Source organism: Triturus cristatus, chromosome 4_1 (genome assembly GCF_964204655.1).
Source record: "Triturus cristatus chromosome 4_1, aTriCri1.1, whole genome shotgun sequence".
NCBI classification, from domain to species: Eukaryota; Metazoa; Chordata; class Amphibia; order Caudata; family Salamandridae; genus Triturus; species Triturus cristatus.
Genome location: NC_140585.1, coordinates 1,167,717,751 through 1,167,732,081, shown reverse-complemented (window position 1 = coordinate 1,167,732,081; position 14,331 = coordinate 1,167,717,751). Strand labels below are relative to the sequence as shown.

General features: G+C 44.1%; 1 protein-coding gene across 3 annotated transcripts in view; it reads right to left on the bottom strand.

The window, feature by feature from the left end:
- Nucleotides 1-11,848, bottom strand: part of PNPLA6 (patatin like domain 6, lysophospholipase) — a 259,016-nt gene extending 247,168 nt beyond the window's left edge. For all 3 annotated transcript variants that reach the window (XM_085654362.1, XM_085654361.1, XM_085654363.1), the window contains exon 1: nt 11,704-11,848. The gene's annotated coding sequence lies outside the window, so the exon portion shown is untranslated. The remainder of the gene's footprint in view (nt 1-11,703) is intronic.
- Between the last annotated feature and the right edge of the window lie 2,483 nt (nt 11,849-14,331).

Sequence of the window (14,331 nt, the reverse complement as noted above, 5' to 3'; positions counted from 1 at the left end):
TGATGCCGTGTGAGTCAGAATGTTGGCATGCATGCTCTTTCTCACTGTAACTCAGAGAGGGGAAACAACCTTACATGACCTGCAGGCATACATGTCATAGCATGTCAAACTTTTATGGCGCGTGTCTTTTTCAAAACCGTTGGAGAACATTTTTGTTTTGTGGCAAGCACATGGAGTTTGACATTGTTAGAAAAAAAGGGAATGAGGAGTCTGGCCACAGCCAAGCTATTGTGTGGTCCTCACCGGCACAATAAATCCCCATGGCTCATGTACAAAACTTACCATTTTCACTCAGCCAGTCTACTTTTGCTGTTAGCAGTGCGGGAATTGGAAAACGTTTATACCAGAAACCCAGAAACTGAGAGTCAAGGTGTGACAGAGGAAAAGGGGTTACGGAGTCACAGGGGGTAGAGTCATGAAAAGCGGAGTCTGACAGTCAAATTATACTTTTTTTTTTAATGCAACAAATGAATAGGTCACAAAGAGGCTGCAATTAAAAAAATCTTGCAGGGTTAAGAGACCTTCTGCAGAGATCCCAGCAATTTTTGGGAGATTATCGCTAAAATAATGCTACTGGTTAACACAATTCTGGGAGAGTTATGTGTTTTGTCCAGTCACAGTTTCAACTCAAAGTAGCATGGAGGAATACTGTGCCTGCTGCATAACAGAACAGATCATTTAACATACAGTCACAGATGTACATTTAACATAACTAGGTAAGTGGGTTACTGCTTTAGACAGAAATCCTGTTACTATTTCCAGTTCATAAATTGCAATCTTTCTAATATAGCACAGTGAAATATGAACTAGCACCAATGAGCTCCATTCAAACTGCAAGTCAGAGGTTTAGATCCTTACTGTGTTCTCAATTTGTTGTTATTCTAAGTTTGCAAACAAGGGTTCATTTGGGTAGTAACAAAGTTTTGTTAGTACAGATAACCTCAATCACTGCGTTACGTTTCAAATCCAGGCTTTGTATTTCTCCTAACCATGCACTTTAATATATAATGTCTACGAGTATGGACAATATGAGATTTCTACACATTATACCCCCATTGTCTTATGTAACATGTCTTGTACAATGATGTGCACACCTGTATGATTTATTCTCTTTCTGTGTGTGATGTAAAGCGCTCTGACACCCTACACTGGGATGAGTAACATTATACAAGAAATACAAAATAAATCAGTAGGTGCCGTATAAAATCGTTATTTGTGTAACTACTCATATACACGTATATCTGTGTTGGAAACTTTGTCCTTTCTGCCGGGTCACACCAGATTGTTTCAACACTTGCTGAACCCTATTTTTACAGGCCACAGAACGTTGTGCACTTTACCGTTGCCACAGGTAAAGTGCTTGCGCTCCTGCTTCAACAGGATGATATTGGTATTCACCTGATTTGTTTTTTTTATTCCATTCAAAACGTATTTGTTTAGTGCATGGCTACCCTCCTGGAACCTCCCAGCGTCATTAGGCACCAGACCACTGTTAGGTCTTAATCAACAAACCTCCAAGTTATTTATCATTTCCTAAACAAATCTTCCTCTGTCATCATCAAGGTAAATCATTCCATGGTTTTGTCACAAGGAAGGAGACAGATCGACCTTCACGCCTAGCTTTCCAAACTATAGGTAATTCAGATAACTTTAAGAAGGGTGAATCAAAGGAAAGAAAATGTGAGGGCCTTTTTTATTATGAGCCCTATGGGAAATAAATAACTATTTGAATTGAATTCTAATTTGGCTGGAAGCCAGAACAAGGCAGCCAGGGAGCCGGATACCGCCTGCTATCTCAGTATCTTCAATATCAGCCTCGTTGTTGAATTCTGAATTACCTGAAGTCTTTTCAGCACATGAACTGGGCATCCAAGGCAGAGGGCATTTCCATAGACTAACGGCAAGAAAATCAGAACCTGCACCACGGTCTTGCGAGAAGGCGGAGGTCTATCTTTCTCAGCATCCTCATGATACCAAAACATGTGGAGGCAGTTTACCAGCTTGAGTCTCAAAATTAAGCTTTACCCCCAGACTCCCAGTGTTTTAATTGTTGTTTTGGGCTGGGGCTGACTACCCAAGGATCCTGGCCATCAAAGCGATATCCAGCGGTTCATACAGTTATCGACCACCAGCACCTCAGTTTCAGGCAGAAACAATCCTTCAAGTGGGCAACCTCCTTTAAACAAGGTTCTAATTGATACATGTTACAATGATTATCTTGGGTAAGGGAGATGATAATCTGAGTATCATCAGCATGCGAGACAATAGAGAGAACAAAAGGATAGAAAAATTGCGGTTAAAGGACAGATATACAAATTAAAAAGCATGGGACTAAGTAAGGAACCCTGAGGGGCTCCACACTTAAGCAGGAAGGTATCGGAGAAAAATGTCTTTTCATACACCTGAAATGTTCTTTTATCGAGAAATAAGGAGAGCCAGTTACTTGCTGATCCTGATATTCCTACAGCTGTTAATCTGTGCCGTAGATTATCAAGGGAGACCATGTCAAACGCGGCACTTAAATCAAGGAGGATTACTGTAGCAGTGCCAGATTCATTTATAGTTCCTCAACCACGGTTAATAGGGTGTTTCAGTGCAATACCCCGATTGAAAGACCATGTGTGTCTGATGGAGGAATCCATTATGTTTCAGAAAAGTAGAAAGTTGCTGATTTATATGTTTTTCAAGAAACTTTGCCATTATGGTAAGCAGGGGTATAGGTCTATAATCTTCTACTTGCTGGGGGTCAGAGTCGACATTTTCAAGATTAGCTTTACTACAGCATTTTTCAAAGAGGGTGGTACTAAACCGGATTGAAAGGAGATATTTAGTGTCCTTAGCAAAATTGGTACGATTATTGCCTCTACCTGTTTCAAGATATGGGGGGTGCGGAGTCTAGCAGGGATCCCGATTTTACTGTATTTGTCAGGTGAAGAATTTCTTTTTCCTTTATAGAAAAGGTCGGGTTTACATCAGATGGTGCATCAGTGATGTTGGGAAAGAAAAATGGTGTTGCTAATCGCTGTCAGAAACAGTTATACTCACAGGGTGATTCCCAGCCATTCACAGGAGCAGAAGATGAGCAGTTCCCAACTCCTCACCGAGAACTCCCTCAATCCCCACTATATTGTCATGAAGGACTAGGAGTGCTCCAAGGAGGGTAAAGGGATGGGGAAAGGGTGAAGAGACTGCATTCATCTAGATCTTCAGGTTCTGCTCACTATTCACCACTGCCTGCTCTTGCCTTTTGTGTTGGGTGACTGAGTAAACTGTAACATAAAATGACACCATTAATACACTCTTCTCTATTCTAAACAGTATTATGTTTCACTATAAGTTTTTGCTACTGCTAGTACCCTCTAGACAAAGCTCTTTTGCTCCTCTTCTATTTAGTATGTATTATTGTAAAGTCTTTACTATGTGTATACTCTCTTCGGTCTTTCCTTTTCTCTGTTATGTCTTCTTACTGCTAAATTGCACATTTGCTTTGTTCCTGCTATTCTTGCAAATTATTCTTTTCTGAGCTTCTTATTATACATAAAAAATAATGTCTGTAATATAGCTTTCATAACTAGTATTCTTCAGTACATTTTTCTCTCTCAATTTATTTTCAAGTATAGTACTTGCGTGACCAATTTGTAAAGTGGACTTTTGTTTTCCTTCTCAACCTAGATCTAGAAATGCTAGCAAGTATACATTTTCACTGGTTGTCTGTCCTTTTTATCCACAGACACTTCCTCATGACTTAAAAATCTTAAGATTGCTCTCAACACCTGTTACTGAAACAAAGAACGAGACACTAATCTCCCTAACACTCATGCATGACGAGACAACACTATCCTGTCTAAAAAACGAACTGGAATTACACACAAGTTAGGAGACAACGCTTCCTTAGGTATTCACTACAGTGAGGTGCGCCGCTCAGAACGTTGCGAGAGCACTTCACAACCTTTCTGGTAACATCACAAGACCTTAAGGATAAAACCACTAGAGCTGCAACCTTAGTGTTGTGTGGCTGACATCCTATGAATCTGCTTGTGCCATTTGGAATTCTAAGTTAGTGAACCGCAGTATTTTACTGTTGCAAAACCTTTAAGGCAAGCCCTGCCTCGAATCGCACATATGCTCAGAGTAGCAAGTTCGTTACTCACCCGGCGAATCCTGATACTCACCTTAAACAATCCATTTCACATCTAGTTGAGCAGCACTGTGTTGCCCACCAATAATATTTGGGGGTTGATGATGACTGGAAAAAGGTGCTGATGATCAAGGAAATTGAGACCTTATTGAAGACTGGCTATACTGTGTTCTACCGGTCTCCTGTAAGGAAGTCCAAGCTGGACGAAATCACTTTAGTCACTGAATGTGAAACAGTCTCTTTTCAGCCACTGAATGGTGTGCGATGCCTTTCAAGGAATTTTGCAGTTGGTGCACTCTTGCATAACTATGAGGTTGTTCTTAAATACTTTGAGCATGAGAGAGTTGAGAATTACCCAATTGCTAAATATTGCTACAAAAGAAATATCTGACTCAAACGACCATATTTCCCTTGCAGCACTGAATGACATTCTGGGTGAATTTGCACCTTCGGGCAAGTTATTTCAGAAAAGCTCAAAGAACAGTACTTGGACGACACTGTCTTTCGAAGCAACAAATAAGAGATCTGATACTTTGTACAGAGAATACAGAGAGTATGACAGTGAGACAATTTAGTCTTTTGTCAAACTTCTTTGTGAGCATATGGAAAGAAGGTTCCCTGAAAACATATTGAAGTAATGGATTAGCTTTGATTTATGTGCAGCAGCAACACAATCCCAGTTTGATATTGGGACTGGGAATGAACAAATACTTGTTGAAAAGTATGAGAAGGTTTTGGTCCTCAGCGATTGAGAAACACCTGATGACTTTGTTCAGCAAAACAGAGATTATAAGTATGTGGCGGCAGAACATGTAAAAGGCAAGTTGTTTAGGACCCATCAAGACATGGTGAAATGTACTCTGTGGAAAGCTGTGCAGTATAATGTTGTATTTCAGTTTCCTGATGTCTGCGCAACTTTTCAGGCTATAAGTGCAGACTGTGAATAAGGATTCTGCCTCATGAACTCAATCAAGTCCAAATTATGAAACAGACTGGAGGAGAATCACCTACGTATGCTGATGAGGACAAGGGCCTACTTCTTAAATGAGAAAGTTGACCTAGATCAAGTTTTTCAGCAACGGAAGAATGGCAAGGACGGGCAAGAGAAGCAAACATGTCTCACATCCGGTGTCTGTACCCGACTTGTCTGCACTCTACCCCGGCCCCTCCCACAGTCCATGTAGGGCTTGAGTATAACCATTTCTCACCCTACCTCTTGGCAGAATCAGCATGACATTTATCAATAGTATTTGCATCAAATTGTATGTATTTGTACAACTTGCTCTGTATAATTTTGATGTGCACGATCCTTGGCAGCACTCCAATTGAGAGTAGTCAGTATAATTACATAATAGTTCAACCTTCTGATTCCTGTTTTCTCTAACTGGTAGTGTTGGTGTTACTAAACAAATCATGTCCTTGGGGTATGCCACTACGTGGTCACAAAACTGACTTAATACCTTATTACATGGAGGAATGTTTGTAAAAATGCTCCTTTGTTGCTTTAGTTGTAAAACAAAAGTTTGGAGAGGCAAATGCCACTGATTTTGGCAGTTGCACGTTACACTTGTGTGAACAATTAGTTCCTGGGTGCACGTACCCTTTGCTGCAGCACACAGACACAATACACTGCCGCACACAGTGGAAAAAATTAGAGCAAACAGTGCCTGTGAGTCTCTATTTTTCTCCCATGAGGTCCTGGGGTCTTTAGAAGTGCACTCCCGTGGTGGATTGGAACTTGAAAGACTAAAGTTAGGAGGTAAAATCTTTGACCAGGATGAACCTAGTTAGTGTATCTAATCTGCTCTCCATGGCAACCATCATCAAATTACACCTGTTCCATCTCAAACATAGGCACTTTGAGCTTCTTGGTGCTATTCCTTCTTAAAACTTTTAAAAAAATCATCTCTCTAGTTCGCCTTTTTGGAATTTTCTTTATTAAACATCACTCTGTGCTTCTAATTTGTTTGGGGATTTTTATTGTTTTGCATTTCAACTTTACTACTGTTTTAGTACTGCATGAATATTTACACATTCCCCAAGTTAAAACTGTCAGCTCTGTGACATAGCTACCAATGGGTTGAACTCGGGTTAACTTAGAGACTGTTAGGGTTAGTCCTAACAGGATAATGATTATGACTTGAGGTGGGTACTTAACAGCCTTAACTAATAACCCAATTTGTTACTATCTGGCATTCTTACAATGCATGTACATCTCTTACATAGGGTAGGTTGGACAAAGTCTAACATGCCTCAAAATCATTGTTTCTCGAAAGTACTTCTTAAGTGGTAAACTGTGTGACTTTGTTTCTTTATCACTGCCTAAGAGTTTATGTATTAGGTTACCAGCCAGAATGATACTCAAACAAATGAAGGCCTGGTGGCCCTTAAAATCAGGCTTTTGTTTTGGTCGCAGCAGGAAGTAGAAATAAGAAAGTCCCCTTGATGCCCGCAAGTTGCTGCTCTGAACAGAAAGCAGACAATGTATAAAGGCTGCTGAATTGTGTACTGGTGTAGGAAAATTACACAAGGACAAATTCAGCATATTTCACTGGATGGGCCAGAACCCGAAGCCTCCCAGGGCTCAACAGTTGTCCCCCCTCCTTCTCAATGTATACCTGCTCCAACTTCCTGATCTTGTGGACTCCTTAAAGCCAAACTGTTAGGGACGGTTTTGTGGATGTGTGTGGGATGGTAGGCTAGTTTTGGCTATTTGTGGGCTAGTGTAATAAAAATATGTAAAGACAAGGCGCCAGTAGCAGCAGCACTGTGCAGGCTGCGGAAGCGGTTATTGCATGCAGCGTGTATGGATCAGTCGCACTTTGTGGGTAGAAGAGCAGGGCTGTGTCAACTTTTTAGGTCTCGGGACCATCAGGTCGGCAGACCGGAAGTCCGGAGATTTAATGTCTTTGAGAAGAGGGGCTTGCACCCGCCCCTCTTCTCTCCTGTTCTCCATTGGCTGGCCTCTTAAATGCTGGCCAGCCACTGGAGAAGAGGTCCAGTCACTCCGATTATGCCCCGTCCTTTTCGGATCGGGGGGCGTGTTTTTTAAAGAAAGTCTCATTCTCTCCTCCAGCCAATGGCTGGAGGATAGAAAAGACAAACACGCCCCCGAATCCGAATCCGCCACTGCCTTTCTCCGAGGCATTTCTTCTTGACCTCGGAGAAAGGCGGTGGTGTGCTTGCCTTTTGCTGTGCTTTCTTTACAGGAACTGTTTTTTTTCTTCTTTTTCTTGCAGCACTGAATTATAGAATTCAGCTGTCTCCCTTGTATGCTTGTATCTTCCCCACCCTTCCCTCCATGTCGCTCCCCGGCACAGCAATGCATCTGTGCGGCCCTCCCCCTTCCACCTTCCCCCACCCTCACCCTTTACGTTAGTGTTTTGACTGTGCGCTTGTTATTAACCACGCATGTGCTGGCGCAGTGTTTGTGTGTGAATTCTTTCTGGATTGCTACAGTGGTGTCTTCCGGTGCCCTCGGCTTGTGTTTTTATTTTGTAGAAGGAGCGGTGCCAGCCATCCCCGCCTCGAGTTTCTTTAGAAGCAGACGGGCTCCCTGGTCCGGGTGATTATAGGGGTACCTCTCAGACCTGTTCCCCGTGATTTATGAGCAAAAAAAACACGCACGTTTTCCCTCTCCATCACACGCCGAGGCTCGCGGTTAGGGGATGGGAGGGCGTCTTTGAAGATGAATCTGTTCTGTGATGGGTGACGGAGAGGGACAGACACATAAAAACACCAATAACAGCGCTTCCCACCCAAGAGGCCTGACAAGCTGGAAATGCCAGAAATAAATGATGAAAATATATTTAAAATGACAGCTTCTATTGTAAACGCAAGAGACACAAATCTATCACCAGAGTCCACGACTGCCAGGGCCTGTAAGCCACAGGAGGGTTCGTGGAGTTAAACGCTCGCCGCTGAAACATGCGGCAACTCCTAACCAGCCTCCCTGTCAAAGCCGTTTAATTGAGGAAAACTACATTGGCCAAAAGCAATACCTGGTATTTATAGCGCCGAGAAACGGCTAAAGTGCGGTGTGAAGCACTATCGACAAAACATTCCATTAAAATTCAAACATAGGATGCCCCGGAGCCTTAGGCACACTTTAAAAAAAGGGGATTGTAAAAATGCGCCTGAGATGTAACATTAATGTTGTGCCAGAAATGGGTGTCTCGTAACTTATCTTTGGGGAAAGTCAATAACTAGAAAGTCCCAGTACACATTTCACGTCTGTGTCGTTTCTTGTACCACGCGCTTGTTTAATTGTCATATAGTATGTGTTGTGCTGACTTGAGGCTTTTCTTCCCGTTGCGGTGGGTGACGTCTATTGCGTTTACGCTCTTGTCATTCGATGACTGTGGATTGCCGCGTCCCCCCCAACCCTCCCTCAAGCTCGACCTCTGTTCAATATCTTCAGCCACAAATCGCAGAGAGACGGGGACGAAGGTGGTCTCTTATTACTATAGAAAGTTGAGACAAGCCTGATTTTCCCTAGCCAAGTCATGCTCAAATGGGACGACAATCGGGGCGTTATTTCTAGGTTTGCATATATTTCCTAAAGATAACTATATGCCCCTTCGGTGGCTATGTGCACCTCGATGCTTCTACTTTTATTGAAGGAACCCCCCACACCCATATACGCGTATATATTAATGGGATACCCTGATTAGTTCGTGCATCAGACTGTGGGAGAGGGTGTTCTTTGTTTTGTTTATTTATTTATTTGTGGGTTTCTATATAGCGCCTACGCTACTTTTCCCTCAGGTGTCAGCGCGCTTTGTTTCTCTCACTATATAGCACCGCGCTCCTTGTGTGATCCAGAGACCCACAATGCTGCCTGTCTCTTCACGGAAGTGTCACGTGAGCGCCTGGGAGAGGTCTCAAGACCCTCATGGCGCTACCTCAATCCCAGCCCCCTCCCCCCCACCCCGTAGTGGCCCAGCCCACCCGCCACTTAAAGTGCAATAAACGTGATACAGCGGTGTCTCCGGCCTGGTGCAGGGTGACAAGCCCATGATTCATGGGTGGGGGCGGGGGTCTGTGTGAGCAGCCAGGATTGCGGGGAATGCGGTGAGGGAGACGCACTAATCTCCCGGGCAGGGACGGAGGCTCCCGTCTGACGGCCCCCGCCGGCTAGGGGCTCTGGCTTCCATTGCCGACTGTCACCCCTATCTACAGCGGCCTCGCCCGCCCCACCTCGGCCCTTACCGCGGGAGGTGGGGAGCGCCCCCCCCCCCCCCACAAAATGAGCCCTCGCCCCACTCGAGAGAACACTCACTCCTGGTACTGCACTCGCACCGCAGTCGCTCACTCCACCTCTGGGGCATCAACATACGGGCAATTCTCACGCACTCACATCGTTTATTCAGTCTCTGGCGCCTTTCTGACTCGCGATGGTTTGATTGTGTGTGCTTGTGTTTCGGATTGTGGCTGTATGTATGTGTGCTTATGAACGTGACGTTGTGATTGTGCCCTGTGTGTTTGCGAGTCTGTGTCTTTGTGTGGGTTTCTGGGTATAAGTCTTGCTGTGTTTGCGTGAGTCTCTGTGGGTAGGTCTGTGAGCGGGAATGCTTAATGTGTCTGTTGTGCGTCTGTCTCTATTTGTGTTCTGTGTATACGTGTCTGTTTGTGTATCCCATCACCTTGTTTCTGTTTGAAGGGGGCTTAGTTTTACCCTCAACAAAGGAGCTACACGCACCTCTGACACATATACTTTTTTTGCTCCAAAACACAGCACTGTGCGCTCGATTCATATCTTTAACTTCAGACGCGGAGTAAAGACCAGATCAACACCGAGGAAAACAGAATCTATTTTTTTTAACCAACTGCCCCTTGCGCTTAATGGTCTCAAGTGTATTTGATGTAAAATAAAAGTCTTCAACTAGACACGACATTTAATGTAGGGGTGGGAAAAATTTCACTCCATGAAGTTACAGAACAAGCATTTACAATGCAATGGTCTCGGCATTGGTAAAGTTAGAGCTATTGCCATTGCTCATGACATTATTTTTATTTATGTTGTTGTTTTTAAAACATTTAAATAAACGGCATTGTCATGAGCCATGCCAATAGCTCTAACTTTAACAATGCCGAGACCGTTGCTTTGTTTATCTTTTTGATAGGGAAGGAATTTAGTGTATTTCACTGCTGCATCTCTCAAATATTACTGCTCATATTGCCTACAGCAAGCAGGAAGACTGCGGTCCCCCCTTTAGAGACCACAAAACAAGAAGTCCAGAGTTGGTCGGTTTACGATTGTGGGGTATGTTTCACTACCCAGTTCATTAATGTGGGTCACTTTCCTTCTGGTACCCAGCCCGGCACTAGTTGTCATTCTCTGTCACGACTCGTCGTCGATACAGTTGTATGAAATTCTGCATAACCCAGAGGAAAAGGTGGACTAACAAGAAGGCTGGACGTCCCGACCATCTGACGCTGTGACAACGTTGTGTGGAACGAAGTGGACAGCAACAAAAGACTCCCTGCAGCAATAATCAGATTACAAAACTGCCAAGTTCCTGTACAAAATGTTCGTGCCCTCAGCGAGGGCACCCGTTGTTCTTGATTCGGTTCCACAGTGTCAGCCCCTCCCCAGCCGCTGTTTCGGAGGCATAAACACCCCTCCGCGAAGCCAGATACAATGAACCAATGTGCACGTAAATCCAGTGGGTAGCCTATGTTCAATAAACTGCAAATACACGGACTTCCGCTGTAGCCTATCTAGCAATATGCATGTAAACACAGAAGCCTCCCTTGAAACGTGTGGAGCAATGCAAATATAAATACAGGGACATGCGCGGTGATCCAATGAGAAATATGCATGTAAATACCGAGGCAATCCAAGAAACCTGTGGACCAATGTGCATGTAAATACAAGGACATCTGCGATGACCTAGGGGGCAATATGCATGCAAATACAGCGGCATCCTCGGTAACTTGTGGACCAATGTATATGCAATTACAGGGTCATCAACAGTGACCTACGGAGAAATATGCATGTAAATACGGGTGCACCCTTGGTAACCCGTAGACCAATGTACATATAAAGAGATGGACGTTCACTAAGGGTGCATGTATCATCTTGAACCTATGGATCAAAGTGCCTGAAAACACATCGACGTTAATAGGAACCTCTGAATTACTATGTAAATACTGGGACAATAACGGTAACGAATGGATCGATTTGCATGTAAATCCTGGGTCATCCACAGTGACACATTGAGCAACGTGCATTTACATACAGGGATATCTTCATCAACCTATGGGTCAATGTGTATGTAAATTCACGGACATTCTTGCTAACATACGGCTCAATGTACCAGTAAATAAAAGAGGACACCCTCGGCGACAACGCATAAACACAGGGGCACGCAGCCTATGGACCAAATTAAACACAGAGATGTCATCGCTAGCCTATGCAACGACGTTTACAGTAACGTGCGAATCCCGCAGCAGACTGTGGTCTTTGCCCAGCGCGATCACTCTCAGCAGCTGAGAGCCCCATCTTCACGGGCCAGCCCCTGCTGAATCCTCTCCATCCTCCCGCAATTGCTCATACTCACAATGCCCGCAGATGTCCGGGGGCTTATCCATACTGGGCATCGCACCCTGCTCTCTCCTCCTCCGGTGTTTCCCGCAGGTCTTCGACCTCCACAGGTCGCGGTGGCCGCTGCCATCCAGCCCGAGTACAGCAGCCCTGCGGGTACCGGCCGGCCAACGCAGAGACGTCACGTCACACCCACACCGCCATGTTGGGTGAGGCAGGAGCTATAGGTGGCAGCAATAAGCATATTGACTTCACTGCGCACCTAAATCGCTCACTGCTTCGGGGCTATCTGCGTCACGCTGCGGGCAGCAGATGGCTTGAACGATAAGATCACAAATCACGCCCTTATCCCGTTAAAAGCTGTTTGAGCACAGGGGCAGGCAGAGCACTCAATTCGAATGCCGTGCCTCTAGTCTAGATCCTACGCTGCTGAAATCTTTGGTCCCTGCCTGGGTAAGTGGTCCAGTGCGCATTTTGTTTCTTTCCATTCTGGAACTTGCAGAACTGGTTTTAATTATAAGAGGACAAAACATACCTGGAAGTGCAATGTAACTCATGTTTTAATATGAAACCCTTTAGCCAGAGTTGGAAATGGAAAATAATTACTTTGGGAATGGAACCCATAAATTGGAGGTCAGGGGTTGGTACCGAGAGGGACGTGGAGCCACCATAGGGGGAATCAAGACAACAGTCTTTATTTTAAACCTGCCACGATGAAATTGGAAATAAGGACACAGGTGGGTAAGTAACAAGTCCTTTATTCAATGCGTAGACGACAGGATGAATCGGCACATCCAACTCCATCGAAGTCCATCGCCCCAACCACCACTGTCCCCACATTCTATTACCCTGGCAACCCCAAGGTTCCACAACATGAAGGACTCAACACATCTTCCCCCTCACATATACCAAAGGACATAACAAAATTATCAATAATAAAGAATCAAGGAGAAAACATTGGAAACACGTTACAAAGCGTTGCAGGATATGTATGTGCTCCAGTGTGGAGTGCTAAATCCCTCCCTACCGTCACGGACCAAAGATCTCACATACGCACACTATCCATACATTCGCTGGTGGGGCCCATAACACCAACACACACCATCAGTCTGTGCGAGAGGCGATTATCCTTCCATGCGCTAGATAATGAGGGAGGAAAGATACCACTTAACCCTAATGAGCAACAAATCTATACAACCTTCTTATACTCATTAGGCCCTAGATTTCACATTTGGTATTCCCCTCATAAACGGGACGGATCTGTTAGTTGTAGATTTAAGTGAATTTCTAATACTCCAATTAACCTTTTTATTAACACAGTTCAATGAATAAACAACCCAACTCATTTCTGTAGATGTTCAAATCCAAATTTATATTAATATTGCAGATTAAATCATTCATTTGATCAAGTTGGCATTCATATTTACCTATTCTGGCTAAAGTCGTCCTCTATGTCAAATTTTGCAGTCTCGCAAATCTATGCCCATCAGTTTTAGCAGGTTCAGTTCATCAGGAGTTTGGGCATTAATTCAGTCCGTCAAAGATTCAGGCTAACAGCTGTCCTGCAGTGTCACCGTCCTCTCCGTCAGCATATCATCAGGAAATCGAAGGAGCGACATCCCGACCTCTCTATTCTATGGGTTTATTATAAAATGTAAATGTAAATTGATACTTGTATAGCGCACTACTCACCCGCAAGGGTCTCAAGGCGCTTCTACAAATACCGCTGTGGAACTCATCCTGGCTTTCCCTGTGAGGTGTCCACTCCTGGGCACCCCCAAGGTGGAGGCCAGACATTCTTAGCGTTGTGGGGGCCGTTGTGGAGATTAAGCAAGCTATTGCCCAGAGTTGCAGAGTGGGACTCCATGATTGGAATAGGCACCGAGGCGAGAATTGTCAGGTCCGTGGCATTTTGAGCCCAAGACCCGCCGAGGCAGGGAATTGAACCCTGGTCCCAGGCCAGACCTCTGCATCAGGGTTTGCCGCTCTAACCATTGAGCCACACTTCTCACTAATAATTTCAATAACAAAATGTAACAAAATTGAGTTTTAAACTGTTCTGATTGGCTGATCGGGGTCATCCTCTAAGTTCTCGTAAGGTTTAGTCCATGGTGTCAGCATACTTGCTGGTTCCGGTTCTTTAATAAAGTCTTTTGTCTGTAGCGTTGGCACTATTCCCAGTGGCCTTGATAAGTACAGCTTGCCTGGGGTCAGGACAGGGCCATTGTTGCTCATCTTAGCGCAGGCGCACTTCACCCAAGCCTGGTTCAGCGTTGGCAGTCGGGTTAGGCACCAAAAGCAGCCATCATTCGATAGGCCAGAATAGTCAACTTAAGCAAAGAAACACAAAAACGTAATTAATACATATAAATGACTAAGTAAATGTTATTCCCTCGCTAATACCCATATGTGTGTGTATTTATCTAGCCAAAAGCAACACTCAATGCGGTGTATACTTACTAAATAAAGCACGAATCACAATTACATCACAAAAGCAACATATATCATGCAATATTCTAATTGTCTATCATTAATATGCGTACGAGATTTAGTTCACGTAATTAATTAGGTCATGCAGATGCAAATCCCACGTGTATTTTAGTCATTAATAAGGTTGATTAGTTATTTCCACATCACTCCAATC